Source organism: Macrobrachium nipponense, chromosome 24, assembly GCF_015104395.2.
Source record: "Macrobrachium nipponense isolate FS-2020 chromosome 24, ASM1510439v2, whole genome shotgun sequence".
NCBI classification, from domain to species: domain Eukaryota; kingdom Metazoa; phylum Arthropoda; class Malacostraca; order Decapoda; family Palaemonidae; genus Macrobrachium; species Macrobrachium nipponense.
In genome coordinates, this window is record NC_061091.1 from 67,548,523 (window position 1) to 67,554,502 (window position 5,980).

Consider the following 5,980-nt stretch of genomic DNA (forward strand, 5'->3'; position numbering starts at 1 on the left):
TTTGTTCAAACAATTACTATAGGATCCCCAAATGTCGACGAAATATTTAACTTTTGTCACAAAATGTAGTAATAATAATAATAATAATAATAATAATAATAATAATAATAAAATAATAATAATAATAATAATAATAATAATAATATCGTTTTAATTTTAGTCACGTACCCCACCAGAGCACAGTCGTGAAGGCTTCATGTAATAAAAAAGAATTAAAGCAAAACATAATTATTGCAGTCTTATCTAAAGGTGGGTACACACGTGAGAGCCGAACCTTGTACTATGTGTAACTGAGTTACGCATATACGGTTACAAGGTGTCAAAATGTTGAGGACGAACCGTAACCACGTTAAGCACGTAACTTCATTTCAATCCACTGCGATCATCAGTCTGTCTCTGTCCGGGTTGTTTACCGACGATGGCCACCATGCAAATAGCAGCTGCCACGTATATTATATACATTATTTAACGAAGATGAAAGCGAAATAAAGAAGATGGTGGCAATCAAGGTTATATACTAGAAGGGTAGAATACAGTGGTCGGGAATTACTCGCTGACATGAGATTCCAAGAAGTTTCTGGCCACAGTAAAGTCTGTTCTTCGAAAATAATAACTAATAAATTGGAAGGACCTCTTCCTCACTCCAATCAGCCATGGTATCCATATACGTACTGACTGACCAAAACAAGGGACTCTACTATGTTCATAGTCGGTGTTAACAAGTTCAGCAACCGCTGTTGTTACGCGTGTAATACAGGTCCCGTCCACACATGGCGTAACGTTCAAAGAGACCTCCCTTTGATTCGGGGCCCAAAAACCGACAATTGGCGGGACGGAGGGCGAACGGAGCCTCGAACCTCGCGGGTTCGGGGTTCGGGTTCGAGGAACCGTCCACACTTGCGTTTTTGTTACAAGAATCGGTTACAATACAAGGTTCGGTTCGCACGTGTGTACCCACCTTAACAGGTAAACCAACGTGAAAAATGTTTATGTCCAATACTGCTGTTTTCAACAGATCTTGGAATAAAGGCATAGGCGTGGGAGGTAGAATTTATTTTGGGGGCCAACACCGAATTTGCCCGATTTTCAGAAACCCCGAGTTTTTCCTTTTTTCTTTAATTGCCATACCTATATCTGTGTGATAAACACCAAACAGCTTTTACATTTGTGCAGTAGGTACGAATTGTAATTGTTTAGCAAAACCATGTAGCTACGATTCTATTCTTCAGTCATGGTTATGCATACCCACGTCTTTAATATGCTTTAAAAGTAAAACTCTCTCAAATACAATAAAATGCAGGATCAACTTTTAAAATCTTATGCAACTTATAAAGGAGCATGGCATTATTTTTCATGTTATATTAGAACATTTTGTATCTTCCCTATCGTATGCCAAAAACATCCACAATAGTGTTTTTGTCTACCCTGTTGGCATGACCTCTTACAGTGCAGAGAAGTCCTAATGCTGAGAGACCATCTTGGCCCATAGTAGATTAAGGTAGGTTTTGAAGCTTCTCAAGCACGAGAATTACCTCACTGTTGAACAGGATGTTGCAGGTATAGTTGCCAGGGTTTTTGCCACATGTGGCAAAGTTTCACACAGACTTTGACTGGAGATAGTTTACCACTGTATTTGCAGTTTTCAACTCCACGCCATTAATATGAAGTCTTCATCCACATTGTAGAATTCAGACACTACCGTGAAACTATCCCTTGCTGCTTTGCCTAGTACTACATCTGTCTGGTGACATTTCAATGATGTTTTTTGCAGTTTTTTTTACCTTTTCCCAGATAAGAGAAACCATATCTTCATCCCTGCAGTTATTGATGCTTTACAATGTAACATATATATTCTTAAGTAAATGAATTGATAATCATAATTCATGTGCTATTACTTATTACCTGGTTAACTTACAAATACAAGTTAATCATAAGTTTCATTCATGTTATTTTTTAAATTATAGAATTATTTTTCTTCCCCCTAATGCCCAGATATCCCAACCCATTCGCCCGAATTTTCGCAGATTCCCGAATCCAGGGGACATGCAGTTGACCCCACCCTCCCCTACGAATGAAATGGTAGCACTGGGTATGACCCACTCACGGTCCAGATAGAACAGGGTCAGCCAGACAGCGTCCGCCCAATTTTAAGCCTCTTCTGTGCACCTACGTCATCTGAGGGAGCGCGGTGGTGAGAACCATAAAGAACGTAGGTCTAACACACCGTCAAGAATCTTTTTAGAAGAGAATGTTTTTGATAATGTGATCTTTCAAGTGTCAAAAGAATGTAAATATAACAACATTTGCATTTTGAAAATATTTTGTTAAATTACAACTTTTATCTTTTTTCTTAGTGCCTCCCTGCATGGCTATCCTTGACGTTTCCTATACTTTATCAAATTATTAAGATATCTCATTCGAAAATATATGGATATCTTTACATCAAAAGCTATAACATCGTCAGGAACTTCAATATTAAGCTTTTTCAATTCAAAGTAAAGCTTTTTAAAACAATGTTTGCCCTATTTGAGTGCTTTCCCGTGTACAGCATTAAAGATCTCCCGCATTATTACTAACTGTAAAAAAAAAAAAAAAAATGACTAGAAGGTACATGCAACTCCCCCCTACTTACAGTCTATCCAAGTCTCACTCCTTGGTACTTCTTTATTCTTATTTCCTAACTCAGGGTATTTCACACAAAATATTTTGACAATATATCCCCCAATGTATTTAAGAGCCTCCTCAATAACTCCCTCGATATCTTTTTTTTTTTTTCTGTGTTTGCTCTCACAAGGTTTTCTTCCTCATCAAAAACATCTTTTCCTAAGTCAGAATCTAAATTTCTAAACATCTGTGTTGTTAGACATATTTCTAATGCTAACTCCCTTTCTTTTGTTATATACTCACCTTCATTGGGAGATTCAAAGGATTTTTCAACTGAGGTGATATTATTATACTTTTTACTTATTACCTTCATTTCCTTCCCCAACAACATTTTTTTATGTCTGAATTTAAAATTCACTGAATTTGGATGATCATGGTGACCGTTCATGGCCTTATACACCCACAGAAACGTTCAAGGCAATATTGATTTAATCTTTGTGTCAGCAGGTAGCCAATACTATGAGAGGCTCTCAACATTAAATAAAGCAATGGTGGATTTACATGAAAAAAATTATTCCTTTCTCCAGAAGGAAACTATATATATTGTTTGCATTATGACTTTTAATCATGATACTCATTAACTCGATGACCTTGAGCCATTTAATTTAGGTGTTTGTTTTTCTACATCGATACCAAAAGCAGTGCTTTTCACCAACTCCATACATGCATGAAGAATTTGTGATGTCGAGCAATCATTCGTTATTAAAAGAATAAAATCGAACGTTTCACTCCAGTTTTGACACTTCAAGTCTCCTTTCGCCTAAATATTTTACTGAATTGGTACATGATGTAGACACCAGTTGCACTGCTAATGCTAATGTAACGCCGCTGTCCTTTGTTACCCGTTCTTGAAATGCATTTCATTGTAACGCGCTGTCTTTGTTGACCCGTTACATTGAAATGCATTTCATGATCTTATATGCAAGCCCATAGTCTGTTTTGGTTTTACTAAGTATTTCTCGTATGCTAGAAGCTGAAATACACTCTTCATTATTCGTAAAAAACCAAAAGATCAATAAACAATTTCTTACTGATTTGATAAAATGGGGAACATCAGAGAACACGACGTTAAGTCTTTCTCGACTAGAATCTACTACGAACTTCCCGCCTCAGTTCTAGCTAGAAAAACATGAGTCACTTCAGAAGTTCAGACAAACGAGCGATGATGGTTCTTTGGTAAATTACTATCATTTGTTTCTGTTTGAAAACTTAATATTCTTCCAGGTCGTGGAGACACCTGTGCATTGTTTCAACCTATTAATTGTATTAGCAATATCCTATCGGGGTCCAGGGATTAAATCTAAAGCATTGGAAAACGCCTAACTGATACTGGTAGTGAGGTTCCCGCCAAATTCACAATTCCTTGAATTTCCTTCCGGCTGCAGCTGTGCTTATTCCGCCAGTGACAGGCATCGAGGTAAGCAGCACAAAGTTTCTCTCTGTCCCCGGTCACCGATTATACCATTCGCCTTCAAGCATTCTTTGATTTATTAGTGTTCATTGAGTTGTGTTTTCTTATTATGCAGCGAACCGTAAGTAGTCATATTCTATTCACGGTGAATAATCATTGTGTGAAGTTGATCCGAGTTCGACATTACCCTCATGGCTGTAAAAATGGGCCATTTTCCCCCCCCCCCCCCTTTTACGGATGAGACGAGACGATACGACAATGCTTGGCTGAGGCCTTCGTAGAAGGGCAATTGTGAAGATATCGAGAAGAGCTCATTGTTAGAAATACCTACGTTGCTCCGTATCTGGTAAGAAAGTGACCAGCAGATGACTATTTATATATTATATAAAATGATGCCTAATTCTAAGGAATAACTCTGCAAGGACCGAGCTCGCGAATACGACATCCACTAGGGATTGCGGCGCCCAATGTATTTCGCCGTGTTTAGTACTGGCCCCTGGGGGTTAATTACAGTCGACCGCCCAAAAATAAATGCAAATTCTTAATAAGCAACCCGAGTTATATTGGAAACTGTAATTTCCAAAGAAATACCCGACGCGGAGTCATTAGTTAGATTTATCAAATGATGGAAAATGTTTCATTTAAAATTATGACAGTATCTGGAAAACCGAATTGGCGGTTTGCATCTTATAAGGATGTTGAGTTAACCACTCGAAGTTGAGATTGTCTATGATCGAGTGTACGTTCATAGGTGCGTAACTGTTGCCAAGTGCGTAGCAGCGTTGCCGAAATGCCGAATTTTCCCCCGATTTGCCGAGAAAAAATCTACAGGCGGAGAAGCAGACCTTCAATGCCGAGAAGAAATCGGCCTCCTTGTTCATGCCGAGAAAAACTCGGCATTCTTCGAGGGGATTGATTTATCGTCTCAAATAAATTTCAATACTATTTTAATTAGTTAATGTCTTTTTATGTAAGCTTGGGTAGAAAATGATTATTACTACATTATTATTACATAATATATGTGTAAAAATGATTCTTTAAGAGATTCCACTTAATAAGAGTTGAAAACGTTCAACCCTTCTGTGACGGTAAGGAACCCTTTATAATTGTAAAACACGAAACCGAATAGTGTTAGCAGTTAAATACCCATGATATCATATCTTAGTATATTATGTATGATTAGGAATGTAATTCAAACTACAAGAAAAAAAATCAAACTAGATAAAACTAGCAAGATTGAAATAGCTGTAAACTTTTATTGGAATTATAATGTTATTGAATTTAATGATTACATGGTTGTAAAGTAATTGTAAGATATTTGATAATGTTTCCATTCATAGAATTGTAATTTGATGATAAGACGTGATTACATTATAACTGACATGAACCATGTAGTTACGAGTGGCGTATTCTATTACTATTCCATCACTGGTGAACCCAGGAGCTAGGCTTCATTAGGGGGGGGGGGGGGGGCGCTTCAAAGAAATTAGCATAAAACAGGATATAAAATCTGGAATTAGTAAAATATATTCTCAAACATATTTATACCCTGATATATGAAGAAAAATAATAATTTTTTTTATTTATATAGCCTATGTTCTATAAAGTTGATTTATAAAACTGAGTAGGTTACGTATCTACCTATATTTTGTGTCATTTCTTTGTCTTATAAAGTTTATCTATAAAATCTTAATATGTATATATCATTGTTGTTTTGGTTGTAATTGTGTATATACATAGCTAATATATACTTTTGTTGAATGATGATGAATATAAATCGATGAGGTGTTGCATAAGATTGGTTTATTTTCTTAAAGTACCCCTGGGCCATAAAATGAATTCCGTTTTCTATAAGATGCCGATTTTAGTATGCAGAGCTATCGGCAACGCTGGTGCGTAGTTGCA

General features: G+C 36.7%; 1 protein-coding gene across 2 annotated transcripts in view; it reads left to right on the top strand.

Annotated features, from left to right (window-relative positions):
- Positions 1-4,051: 4,051 nt before the first annotated feature.
- Positions 4,052-5,980, top strand: part of LOC135205741 (uncharacterized) — a 109,910-nt gene continuing 107,981 nt past the window's right edge. The window contains exon 1 of one of the 2 annotated variants that reach the window (XM_064236836.1): positions 4,052-4,081. The gene's annotated coding sequence lies outside the window, so the exon portion shown is untranslated. Of the gene's footprint in view, positions 4,082-4,354; positions 4,422-5,980 lie in introns of those variants that run through there. The other variant, XM_064236838.1, reaches the window with a different exon arrangement.